We start from the raw sequence: 14,278 nt of genomic DNA on the forward strand, positions 1-14,278 counted from the left end.
TCTTTTATACAATATCTAACATACAATAAAAATTATGAGACATGTGTATGAGCCATGGTCACAACAGGAAACAGATAATACAGGCATACACAGAAATGGCCCTGATTTGGAATTAACTGACATACTTTAAAATCACTATGATAAATATGTTACAGAGTCTGTAGAAAAAGTGAAAATATACGTGAATAGACAGGGTATTTTAGTAAAGAAATGGGAACTGTTTAAAAAATTGAAATACTAGAAATTAAATAAAATATTAGACATGAAAAGTCCACTTGATAGGGTTAATCAGCAAATTGGACACAGCAGAGGAAGAAATCTGTAAACTTGAGGCAGATTAATAGAAGTTATGCAAACTGAATACAGAGAGCAAAAACAGGGGCAAATGGAAAAGAGTATCTATTAATAACATCTGTTGGACAATATCAGATGATACTGTCTAGTATACAAGCCCTTGAGATTCAAGGAATAGAAAGAAGACAGAAGAAATATTTGAAGAAATAAAAACTGATAAATCTTTAAAATTGACTAAAGATACCAGAAAAAAGAAATGAGAATCTTGTCCTGCGGAGTTGGTGAATTAATTCCACACAAGTGTGCCCTTTCGTTTGGCTGGCCACTTTGTTGCGGCTTTTAGTCCCACAGTGCATGACCCTAGGCATATGGGCCAGAGTGGCTGTTTAACAGGGGACTGATGCCTTCTGCTAGGGAATCCAACCGCAAATACTCTGCCAGGATTCTGCAGTCCTTGTTCTTCCTCTGCCTCTCCTGGCTTGTTTTTCCTGCCTCTGTGATTCATTCCTACTCTGCTTTCTGCTTTGAATGTGCTCATAACCTTTGTATTGCTGTTTTGTGTGTTTTTACTGCTTAATCATTTTTTACTCAGTACTTTTAAGTACATAGTATATTATCAGTGTCTTACTTTTATTATATTTATTATTAAAAATTAATGATTTACATGGAAGTGCACTTTTCCCCTACTTGCTTACAGATTTACTTGAACTTTTTTCTTAATATAATCATTCCTATGACATTTGCCAACATATTTTCATTGAAATATTTCAAAGGGCTCGTAGAATACTTGGCAGCGGTACTTTGAGATACAAATACAAAAGTAAACAACATGCAAGGAACATTTGAACAGGCTTTGGCACCAGCTAAGTAAACCAATTGAAAGACACAATCTGCTGTTTAAATCTACTAACGGATGACTAATGGAAAATTACAGAGCCTCACTTCTAACCTTGACATTCTTATGAGGTTTTAGTTTCACAAGAGACCAGGCATGCATACATAATAAGTAGAGCACCCAAACAAAAATATGCCTTGTTGAAAACATTCATCTATAAGAAGTTTCTGCTTATTTTGTTTTTACTACTCCTGGCATTGGAATTTGGTCAGAATAATTACATAAGGGTCATTGTTGAATTTTCCTAGAAAGATTCTTTTATTTGCAATTTATGAAAACTTATGTTTATGTTTAGAACCACTGAAGTCACTATGGAATGAAAAGTATGTAAATTTTACTATGCAGTCAACTAGGAACATAATTATGTGCAACAGTGAGTTTCCAGATTCCTTTTTATAGCTAAGAAATTGCAATAAAATTTATTGTGGTGTATGTAAGGATGTTGCCTTCTTTTCTGATCAATCTGGGTTCATTTCTTATAATTTCCAAATTCATTAGCTATTCTGTTGTATCTCTATCTCCTTTTTTCTGTTTGTTTTTTTTTTTAAGACAGAGTCTCACTCACTGTGTTACCAGGGCTACAGTGCTGTGGCATCAGCCTAGCTCACAGCAACCTTAAACTCCTGGGCTCAAGCAATCTTTCTGCCTCAGCCTCCCGAGTAGCTGGGAACACAGGCATGCGCCACCAAGCCCAGCTAATTTTTTCTCTATATATTTTTAGTCGGCCAATTAACTTCTTTCTATTTTTAGTAGAGACGGGGTCTTGCTGGTGTCCAGGCTGGTCTTGAACTCCTAACCTTGAGCAATCTGCTCACCTTGGCCTCTCAGAGTGCTAGGATTATAGGCATGAGCCACCGCGTCCGGCCTCTGTTGTATCTCTTAATGCTTATGTTCCATATTGGTTTTGTATATTTTTGTAATTCTTCAAGACTTCAAAGTTGGTTTTAAGCATTATATTTATTAGTTATATTTCTAAAAAGATTAACATCTTTCTTATATTCTTTATAAAATGCTTAGTGTCATTTTATTATAATTCTAGGTATAGTGTATTTTTCTTTTTAGAGAAAGTGTGTTGCACCTATTTCTTTTTCTACTATATATTTTCTGTATTTTTTGTGTTGCTGCTCAGGTGATCTACTTACATTAAAGCAATAAGAAGAGTAAAGAATTTTACTAATTTGGGAGAAAAGTATCCAAGTTGAAAAGAGCAGAAATATATTCACCATGTTATTTTTTGTGTAATACCACAAAGTAGCCTCTGGAGTATTAATTATAAATGAATTATGCTAATATGTATATTATCTACAAATAATTTTGAACATAGTATAAAGGTTATTGAATCTCAACATTATTGGTCACAGTATCTGAAAACAAGTAGTTTAAATATAGTCAATAACAACCCAAAAAACCTGAAGTTTTTCTTAAATATTAAGACCCAGCTGCCAACAGATGATATGATATATAATAATTGTCTCCATAATTAATTATGTAATTTTTACAGGGCAGATGATTTTTTTCTCTGAGCAGAAATCATTACAAATTTCCATTGATGTGTTTTCCATACTGTGACCTCAGATAGAATCTAGATGAGAAATTAAACTTTCAACTATTCTTCCAATTAATGTTTTCTCGCATAATAGTAAATATGAATTTTGTTTTGAAAAAGTGCTTCAGGAAAGAATTTTTGATCACTATGGTGGTTGTAGATCTGTGAAATTATTAATGAAATATGTAAATAGCCCAGACATCTCTCAGGTATGTTAAATGGACAGGCCAGGTGTGATTCCAAACTGAAAATGTAGCCCTGTACACTTCTTTGCCTGGTTTGCAAAGTCAAATGATTGAATTCAAAGTTTCTTCATATGTTTTTAAAGTTATATAGATGTTCTTCTTCTATTATTATGTTTCATCCACCTTTTAAACATTTTTCACAGGTTGAACTCAGAAGGTACCTATTATATGTAAGTACAAAAAGCAAGGGACTTAAAATTCATGTTTATCAGGAAGTTTGAATAGTAATTTTATCCCAGATCAGATTGCTTTACATATCATAGATGAACAATAAATAATTGTTGAATGAATAAATGAATCTCAAAGAGAAGAATAGCACCTCTATTCTAGAGGCAGAGAAAAGCAGCAGTATCTTCCCTTTCTTATTTGTAACACCCAACATCTGGTAAACAATTTTGCTCCTCCATTTCCTCTACCTCCTAGTGGAAAAAGAACTGTTTACTATAAGAACATTGATTTTAAGATCAAAAATTCATGTGATTGTGGTTTAACATTCTTAGTTTTCTACTACTTTATTTATCTATGTACTTCCACGCTACCATTCTCTTCTCTCTAAAGCCTCCTATCGTCTTTAATATGAATATTTTTACATGTTTACTTAATATGAATATTGATGTTAAATTAATACATATGTGTTGTGCAATAATTTAATGTTTTTCTCTTTGATTCGTTTAACATTCTCATTTTAGACTTAATTTTTATCATGTTAAAGAAAACTTAGTGGGGCTTACTAATGACTGATACAAATTAGATCAGCATAGTGACCAAAGTTTCATGGAACTTTAGTCATGAATGTCATAGAGCAATGGGTAGGTAGTTTATGAACAGTTTCTTTCTGAAAAGAAAAACAAGAATGCAGAGGCATAGTTTATAAATTTTATCTCAGTACAATAGTCAGTGGAGAAGTTTCTTACCATGTGTGGGTAATCTTCCAGACATTGCTATACCTGGTAGACCTCAATTAAATTATCTGCTGCCCAGGCTCTAGGCAACTATGGAACAGTATTATAATGGTGAAGGGTATCTGCATGTCTAATATGACAAGTACTAGCCACGTGTGTAGAACATTTAAAATGTGACTAGTGAGACAGTGAAACTGAATTTTACTTTTATTTAACTTTAGTTTACTTAAATTTAAACAGTCACTTGTGTTTAAATAGAGTGGCTACTCTATTGACAATACAGCAACACTTACCCTTTTCTGTGGCATTCAGTGGTATTCATCTCAGGGGAGATGTCTTTATAATTACATTTTAATCTTTACTATGATAAGTTGTATTATCAAGGTTCATTGGTTTTTTTCAAGCAACAGAAGTCAACTTTATCTTTAAGAGAAAGAGTTATTGAAACGATATTGAAAGAAGAGTTGATTAATCTTCAGAAAGGCAGGCACAAGACATATCTAAGGACCTTGGTATCAGGAGCCTGATATTTTTGCGGGGCTGCTGTTAAGTGAGTAAGGTCTAATATCCAGAAAGTCTCTTGTAGTCCTCATGCATTAGGTGTTGCCAATTGAATCAATATTCTATGGTGGTGGTAGAAGTGGATGGGAAATGATACTGGTATTGACAAAGCCACTGGAAGGATCAGTGTGTGCTGGGTAGTTGCTACAACTTGCATCCAGCACAAATACCAACTTGGATTGATATTTAGATTAGTATAGCCTGTCATAGGAAAATAATTACAATGGTTAAAATATAGTGTGTCAGGAATTTCCTGGAATCTTTTCTTGATACTCAAATTGTGTTACTTAGCGTATGAGCATTGGCATCACTGAAACTTGCTAGAAATACAGAATCTCAAACCCCAGCCTAGACCTACTGAGTCAGAAAGTATATTTTAACACATTCTGTTAAACTATTTTTATGCATGTTAAAGTTTGAAGAGCATGGTACAGACCACATAAAATTTGTCTAAGTCAGCATAATGATAGTTTTTATGTGATAATTTTGTTCTTAACATTATGTAACTTGTATTTTCCTTGTACTTATTTCAGTGTGAAATAGAATTGTTCCCTGACACATTAATTATGCTAAATAATAATGTGCCCATCAATTTATAATTTTAGTTAACTCATTCTCCCCTTAGACTAGTAGTCATTCTCCAGTATTAACATATAAGGCTGAAACTGAAGAATAATGAAATGTGCAACTGATATGCCATACTTTTTATATGAAGGCAAAAATACACTCCAAAGAATTCTTATAAATGCAAAAAGTATAAATTGATAAACTAGAGATAAATAAAAATTTATTTTAAAACATTACTTTAAAATTTTTTAAATGCAGTGACTTCATCTATAGGTACTATGCAAACATCTTTTCTGATAGTAAGAGGCATAATATTGTCATTTAGAAAACTGCTAGAAGTTCTTAAACTCATATATTTCAATTGAAATATGTAATTTTAACGAAATTAACTTTTCAGTGTTGTTGGATGTTTCCTCTGCTTTTAAAGTACATATTTATCTGAAATTATCTGTTTATATCAGTGTAGAAAAACTCTCTATATAAAGAGCTCCACTTGGAGGATCTGGATAAGTTTGTATATGACATGTGAAAACATACATGTAAGTGACATTTATGGAAACCAGCCTAATAAATCCCCAATTAAATTCCATAATTGGAAGTCTATGGTAAATCTGAAAAATCAAAATTAAAAAAAAATAAAATTTCAAAAATTATTAGAGAACTAGCTCACTAGTAAGTTAATAAATATATTTAGAAAATTATATTATATAATTAGGGTAACTAATCAATTAAAATTTTTGTTTTTGGAGTTACTGACCCTTTTCTTAATTTTAGAAGAAAAGTTTAGAGAATTCATGCACAGGAAGACCAATTATGTAGTGTGACTTAAGTTCAGCTTTACTTTGACAACAGCATTGTTTATGAAGTTGTAAATGACTACTTTATTCTGTGACTCAATTTTCAAGTAATATGAAAGACTATTTTAAAAGTTGTTGCTAACAACTTTAGGAATTAATTATAATAGAGGTGAATAATTCACATATATTTTTAGTACATTATTTTAGACATTGAAAAATATTAAAAAAATTTTAGTTAGTCCTTATTCTTTGGGGCCATCTGTCTTAAAGAAATTATCTTTATAGTTTCTGCTATTTTGCTAGGTTCTGTTTTGTTCAAAGTTGTTAATGGTTCTATAACTTTTCTTTTAGAAATCATTGGAAACCAAGTTATGCTCCTTCAATCTCATTTATTTAATCACATTTTTGCCCTCACACTCTTCTCTTTTCCTCCCCTCGTCTATAATCTTTCTCATGATTTCTGGATTACTTCTGTGTATTTATTAGCTGTTGGTGGCTTCTGGGGGTTAATTATAGAAAGTCTTTCCTAATTTTTCCTGGTTCAACAACATCATTCATATGAATTAAGAACTTTTTAATACCATTTAGTAGGAATGTATGAAAATCCATTTATTAGATGTAATGGAAAGAAGGCAAAAAATGGAAATGGCACAAATAAGCCTTTATATGGTCCCAAGGTAAAAGAGTCTCATGAGTTTGGATGGATGAGCCTGTCAGTAGGTAGTCATCTTTCCTGGACCAAGCTTTAGGTGCTGGTGATCCCCTTTCTTGTAACTTTCCTTGCTTGCATGAGGGGACAAGGTATGGTTTTAGTTGATTCTCAAATCACTATCTGCTCTGTGGTTTAAGTGTTTGTACCCCTCTAAAATTCATGTTGAAACTTAATCCCCAGTGCAACAGTATTAAGAGGTGGGGTCTTTAGGTGTTGATTAGGCCATGAGTTGGAGACCTCATGTGCCCTTATGAAAGGGCTGGGATTAGTGCCCTTATGAAGGGCTTGAGGAAGCAAGTTTGTCCATTCTGTCCCTTCTGTCATGTGAGGGCACAACATTTATCCCCTCCAGAGGATTCAGCAACAAAGGTGCCATCTCAGAAGTAGAGAGTGAGCCCTTACTAGACAGCAAATCTGCTGTTGCCTTGATCTCGGACTTCCTAACCTTCAGAACTGTAAGGAATAAATTTCTATTATTTATAAATTATCTAGTCTGTGGTATTTTGTTAGAGCACCAGGAATGGACTGAGACACCATCTAAACAAATATGATGTGAACTGTAGCAGCCTCAACTTTTGTTTCTGGGTTGATATATGTCCCCCAGCTCTGATCTATTAAAGCAAGGCTGGTTTTTTTTTTTTTTTTTTTTTTTGATATTATAAAGGGGAAAGTTTATCTCCAATGGATAAATCATTTTATATTACTTAAGACAAAAACATTTGATTGAATTGGAAATCAAAATATCTATCAGCAAATGATGATCAGAACAAAATTTTCTGATATATTTTCAGTCATAAAACAGGTCTATGATCTAAATATCAATAGCATATTCTGTGCATTTTTTTCAAAGAAGAAAAAATTCAAACAGTAATATTGATCATCAGATACTCTCTAAAATACATACTGATTCTTTTTCATCTGCCTAAACACATTTAGATATTCACAAATAAAATTTTAAGGAATAGCTTCTGCAGAATGAAGTTCTGTGATCATATTCAACTCAAATTCTTATTTACGTCAGAAATTACCATAAGGTTTCTATTTAATTTTTTATAACAATATGTAACTCATAACTACTTCTGACCAGAAATTCTAATGTACCAAAAATAGGTTTTGCCTTATTTTTACATAATAAAATGATTGTGATATTTTCCATTCTAATCAAATATAGATAACATGAGGAAGAAAGCATCAAATAAGAGAGAATATTTACAGAAAATATTCTAGACAAAAGGCTTACTAAATTTCTTAGCCAGGGGCTACCTGTCTCTTTATATCACAAGGATATGCAAGCATTATTCTATCATCCACAATGCTAGTCACCTTTTTAGAGGGAGAAGCAGAGATAGAGGTAGGCAGTTGAAAGACTTAGTATTTTGTCCAAATGGGAAACTAACTTAAAGGGACTTTTGAAAGTATTGGCTCAAACTAAGTTGAAATCAAATTGGACATTACAGTCATTTAGCTTATATTTTCTCATGCTAACAAGTGGATGAGGGCTTAAGAATAAATCCATATTAATTGTTTATATTAATTCATTCAACAAATATTAAGTATCTTCTGTGTGCTAGGCATTATCTTAAACACTAGGGATATAAAATAATCAAAAGTGGTCCTTGACTTCATGGAGCTTACATGTGGGAAAGTGGGAAAGACTGATAAAAAATCAACATAGAGCACTTTACTAAAATGCCAAATACTGGTAAATGCAGTAAAGAATTATAAATCAGGCTGAGTGTGGTGGCTCACTTCTGTAATCCTAGCACTCTGGGAGGCCGAGGCGGGACAATCGTTTGAGCTCAGGAGTTCGAGACCAGCCTGAGCAAGAACGAGACCCTGTCTCTACTAAAAAGAAATAGAAATAAATTATATATATATATATATATATATATATATATATATATATATATATATATATATATAAATTAGCCGGGCATGGTGATGCATGCCTGTAGTCAGAGGCTGAGGTGGGAGGATTGCTTGAGCCCAGGAGTTTGAGGTTGCTGTCAGCTTGGCTGATGCCTTGGCACTCTAGCCCAGGCTACAGAGTGAGACTCTGTCTCAGAAAAAAGAAAAAAGAATTATAAATCAAAGCAAGAGGAAAAAGAATGATATTTTATATTGACCTTTCTGAGAGGTTGGTGTTTCAACAGTAATCTGATTAAAGGGAGGGAGGAGGCATGTGAGTATCTGGAGAAAGAACATCTGATGAAGGAATAGCAATGGCTGTGAGGTAAGAGAGTGTGAAGCATTTTCCAGCCTGGGACTTATGAGAGAAGGGGGCCATTTGTGGCTGGAGAAAGTGTACAAGGGAAAGAGTACTCAGAACAGAGATCGGAGAACTAGCTTAGATTCAGATCAGAAAGCCTTGCTATTATTTGCTCAGTATAATGGGAAGCCATGAAAGGATTCGGAGTGGGGAAACATAATGTCTGATTTATATTATAAAAGAATCACTATGGCTGTTTAATGACAAATAGGTTGCAGGATATGGCGAGAACGGAAGAACAGCCTTATCCAGTTTGGAAGCTTTTGTAGAAGTCTGGGGAAGAGATGATAGTTTGTATTAGAGTGGTAGTGATGAGGGCAGTGATAAATGAACAAATTTTAGATGTATTATGAACATGAATCAACAGGATTTGTTGATACTTTACATACGAAAGGTGGGAAAGAGGAAGAAATCAAGGATGCCTCTAGTGTGTGTCTCAGTCTTTCTCATTCTCTCAACTCTCTCCTTTCTTTACTTATCCATCCTTATCAATTTTTCCCCAGTCCCTCTTCTCCTCACTTTTTTCTGTCACATGTACCTCTTCTCATTTTCTTTAGCTTGCTCTTTCTTCTCTTCCCTCCTCCACTTTCCTCTTCTCCTTCCGCTTTTTTATTTTTTGCCAACTAGGAAAGTTTTATTGTATTTGTATGTGAAGTTAAATGAGTCAACTCAGGAAGCAATGGGTAACATGGGCAATTGTGAGACAGGCAAACTATTTCTGTGCACCTCTTCCTATTTTTCTATAAATGAGTCACAGAAAGGAAATATGAATCCAACTCTTCAGAGGCCAGCTCGTAAAACAAAAAACCTAACCTAAGCTTAATAACAGAGAAAAAAGTACTATGTATTATTCTCCCAAATGGGAGCTCGATGATACAGTTGGGGCTAAAGGTCATTGTTTTTGAAAGTAACAAAAATTGAGCTATGACCTCTCTTTATTCTCAGATAATAAAGAATGGAATTGGGGTTGCAAAGGAAGCTCTCTCAAGTCGGTCAACACTAAATAAATGCAATGGTATTGTGCAGCCCCAAATGCCAGAGAGCGGCATCCCACTAGATTCATGGTTTTGATGATTCTAATTACTTATTTCTGTGTAAGAATTAATTCCCAATCTTGTTGGTTTAAAACAACAAACTATCATATCTTGTGATTTCTTAGGTCAGGAATTCAGAAAGGGCTCGGCTAGACCATTCTCTGTTTCATGTGGCATTGACTAAAGTCACTTGCTAGTATGCATCTAGCAGAAGGGCTAATCTGGAGGGTCTGAAACGGCTTTAGTCATGCATCTGCCACCTTAGAAGGCTGAGCTCATCTTGGACCCTGGAATGGCGTACCTACACATGACATCTCCTGAAAAGTGGTCTCAGGGTAGGTAGTAGGATTTCTTCCATAGTGGTTCAGGGCTCCCAGAGTGAGCACTCTAACAAGATGGGTGGAAGCTGCATGGATTCTCATGACTTAGCTCATTACATCCAGGACATAAATCCCACCACATTCTATTGGTCAAGCAAGTCACTAAGGGCAGCCTGGATTCAAACAGAGGGGAATGGGACTTGACTTTTTAATGAGAGGAGTAGCAAAGAGTTTGTGACTGTCTTTATTCTTTATCCTGACTTACACCTGGGTTATAAATGCTATCCTTCAGCTTTTTAAAATCTTCCTTCACTTCTTTCCTATTCCATCTTTTTTCCCTGTCTTACTGTCTCTCATTATTATTTTAAAGATAATTGTTTGCTCTGTCAAAAATGTACTTGTAGGGAGCCAAAGTTGGGAGACCAATAAGGAAACCTTTCATGACTAGGATGGTGAGCAGTACTCATGATAAGTGGTTAGATTTGGGACATTGAACGTTAAGCTAGCCGGACTTACTGATGGATTCAATGTAGTAAGTGGGAAGTAAATCATAGATTACTGCAATGTTGCCCTGAAAAAAGTGTAAATTGTGGTATCATCAACTGAAATGGAGAAGCAGATTTGGCTGGAGTTATGAATGGGGATAAGAAAATTTCTTTTTTTGGACATGTTCATTTTGGCACACCTACTTAACATCAGGTGGAGATATAGGGTAGTCTGGAGCCCAGGGGAGAGAGCAAAGCCAGCTATATTCACTGGGTTGTTGTGGTAGACATTATGAGTCATGACCTTTGAAAATTCCTTTTCCTTGAGTGTGGACTGAACCTGTTACTTGCTTCTGACAAATAGACTATGACAAAGGTTATAGGATGTTAGTTCCATGATTATGCTTAGTATTATAAGCTTCTCTTAGCAGACAAATGCATTGGTAATTTCTATAAATTATAATCAGAATTATGCATGAATTATACTTAACTATTGAGTGTTGAGTGAAACACCTTAATTTATTAATCTCTTATCCATTAGCTCACTGATTATGGTACCAAGTTAAAATGTAAAATGTAGTACATGTCACATTCAGTTGGTTGTTTAAACCTCATAATACTTTATGTAAGTTTTTCAAAGTGAAAGAGCCATTTGAATGTTAATACTTTTTGTGATTTTCCCAAATTGTTTTTTCAATAATTTGAATATAACACAATTAAAGAGGCTTTTTTATCTTTCCTAAGCGAGCATTCTTCTTTGTGTTTTCTTTATTTTTTTCTCTTATTTTATTCCTTAGTGTTCTTAATCATACAAAGAGGCTGAACCATTTGAAATTGCAATTTCTGCAGCATCTTTCATTTGGATCAAATTAATATAAGAGAAATTATAATGGAAATGGATTAATGTTTATTATACTGAGAGTGTTTGTTTTTGAAGGTCCAATAAAAATACTATATGTCAATATTTTTCTTGGTAAAAAGATAAATTGGAATTACTACACAAACCTTAGATTTAGCTTCATCAATATAAACATTGTATTTATTGATAGCTTCATCAAGATTCCAAGATCAATTTATCTGAGGTTTGTCATATAGACATTATTATTTACTATAAAATAACATTTATTAATATCTTACAAAGAAGATATATTATTTCTACATGAAAGTACACAAAGCATATTCCTTTGTGCTTATTTTGTCTTTAAAGTTAGATAAATGATCAATCATCCAAACTACTGAATTGTAGATTTGGTATAAATGTATTTTATTATAAAAGTATCCTAACTTGCTAAAATCATCCTATAATGCCTTCTTACTTTATAAATGGGGTACAAAATTGATAGCCTTTTATGTAAGTAAATTATGTGTAATAGTAAATTGTAATTATGTTCTATATTAATGTAAAATAATGAATAACTAGATGCCTATTGATTCATTCTTTGCTTTTGTTTTGCTTTTAACTAGATGGACTGTTATACAGTTATGATACAAACAAATGGAAGTCAGTATTAAAAACTGTACCTAATTTCATATCTTTTACTCTAGTCAGGTTAGGATTTGGAGAAATATTTTTAAAAAATGAAAATACTTTTACCTCTTTTTATAAGTGCTGTCACTATTAGCAAGTATATAAAACCATTTGACATTTTGTGACAGATACTTGGGTATCAAGACAGATAAAACAATATAAAACTCTTTAGAATTAAAAGATGCAGGAATTTTTAGTTTTTAAGATGATATTTTTTAGAGTTAGGTTGAACAAAACTACAAAGTCTGTCTATGGCAGTTCTTTATAATGTGTTTTTTAAATTAAAATATAAAAATGGAATGAATTTAGTAGATTTAGCAAAATAAATTTGTTTTTTAAGTAATTTTCAAAATGAACTTTATAGATGTTGTAAAAATTATGTTTTGGTGGGATTAAAGGAAAAGAAGATATAAAATTAGGCCACTAGGTTAATTTTATCTTGAGATCTGTGGCAATTTTATTCTATTACAGAAACACTTTATTCCATTCTTCCTTTGCTTCTTCCCTCCTTTCTTTGGCTCTTCTGTCCTTTCCTCTTTCCTTTCCTTCCTCCTTTCTTTCCTTCCCCCTTTAGTGGAATTAACACAAAGGGAAAAAGAAGAGTTGAATAAGAGAGACAAGAAATGCTCTTAATACCGCTAAGACTTTCAATGACAAGATGACAATCTTATAGATAGGGAAAGATTTGTTAATTTCTTCACCCATGTATTATGAAGTATTTTCTCCCCATTAATGCTATTTGTGAGATGACAGTGATGTATCTTAGATATCCTTAGTGTTACCCTATCACTCTTACTGTAAGGCTCTTTATCCAATTTCACAGATGATAACTTCTAGTTTGTAAACCATTGGTTATCAATTAAAAGAAATCATCCAGAACTAACTCTTTGGCTAGTGTAATTAATCTTTATATAGTCTAATCCCTATTTTATGAAGAGATCTGCATCAAAGAATAGAGTATTTACTCCAAATCATACCCTTGGTGTTATGATAATCAGTTTTTCTATCATTTAAGTCATCTAGAAGAAAGGGGAGAAAATGATGTATCTCACATAAATACTATTATTCATCATGTTTAAAATCATACAGTTTCACTAAATGAGGAATTCTGAATTCTTCACCTTTTTTTACAAGGTTAACTCTGAATATGAAATAACACAAACAGTTAAGAATAATAAATGAATAATGACAAAAGTATTAAAGATTAGTATTCATTTAGTTTGTAGTCTATAATATATATCCCAAATATTCACTTGCACCAATAGTATATAATAAATTATTATATTGTAGCAAAAATATTTATTAATATTTATTAATCTTGCTTAAAAGTCTGTTTTTAATTTCTGTAGCTGCTTCTCAAGATTGGATATGTCATTGCTTTAAACCAATGCTTCTCAACTGGGGGTAATTTCTGCCCTCCAGGGGATATTTGTCAATGTCTGAAGATACTTCTGTGTGTCATGACTTAGGATGTGCTACTGGCATCTAGTAGGAAGAGGCGAGAAATGCTGTTAACATCCTAATGCACAGGACAGCTCCCTACAATGAAGAAGTATCTGGCCTAAAATACTAGTAGTACTGAGTTTGAGAAACCCTGATTTAAACAAATAACATTGAGTGCTTCCTATGTGCTTGATATTGTGCTTAGGAACATTTAGGGATACAAAATAAGCCAAGTGATCAGTACACTCAAGAACCTTGAAGTCTCACAGATAAATTGAGTTGAATGTCCAAATAATTATGATAATGATGATAGCAAATTTGTATATCACAAAAAGGCAAAACAAAAAGCCGTAAGTGCTCTATGGAGCTCAACTAACATTTGCTTGGTGAATAGGTAGAAGTGTAACAAAGATTATAGCAGTTGCTTATGTATTTTTTTACTTTCTTAGAGTAGGTAATCAATGTACATGGTTATAAACACAAAAGATACAGAAGATTACTCATTGAAAAATATTTCTCTTTTTTCTATTGTCACCCTGGTCACCACTTCCTTTTCCCCAAGGCAATATTATTTCTACTTTCTTTTTTTCTATTTCAGAATATTACAGGGGTACAGACGTTTTGGTTACATGAATTGATTTTGTACATTTTGAATAAAAGTTATAAGTGTGTCCATCACC

The sequence above is a fragment of the Microcebus murinus genome, chromosome 9, assembly GCF_040939455.1.
Source record: "Microcebus murinus isolate Inina chromosome 9, M.murinus_Inina_mat1.0, whole genome shotgun sequence".
NCBI classification, from domain to species: domain Eukaryota; kingdom Metazoa; phylum Chordata; class Mammalia; order Primates; family Cheirogaleidae; genus Microcebus; species Microcebus murinus.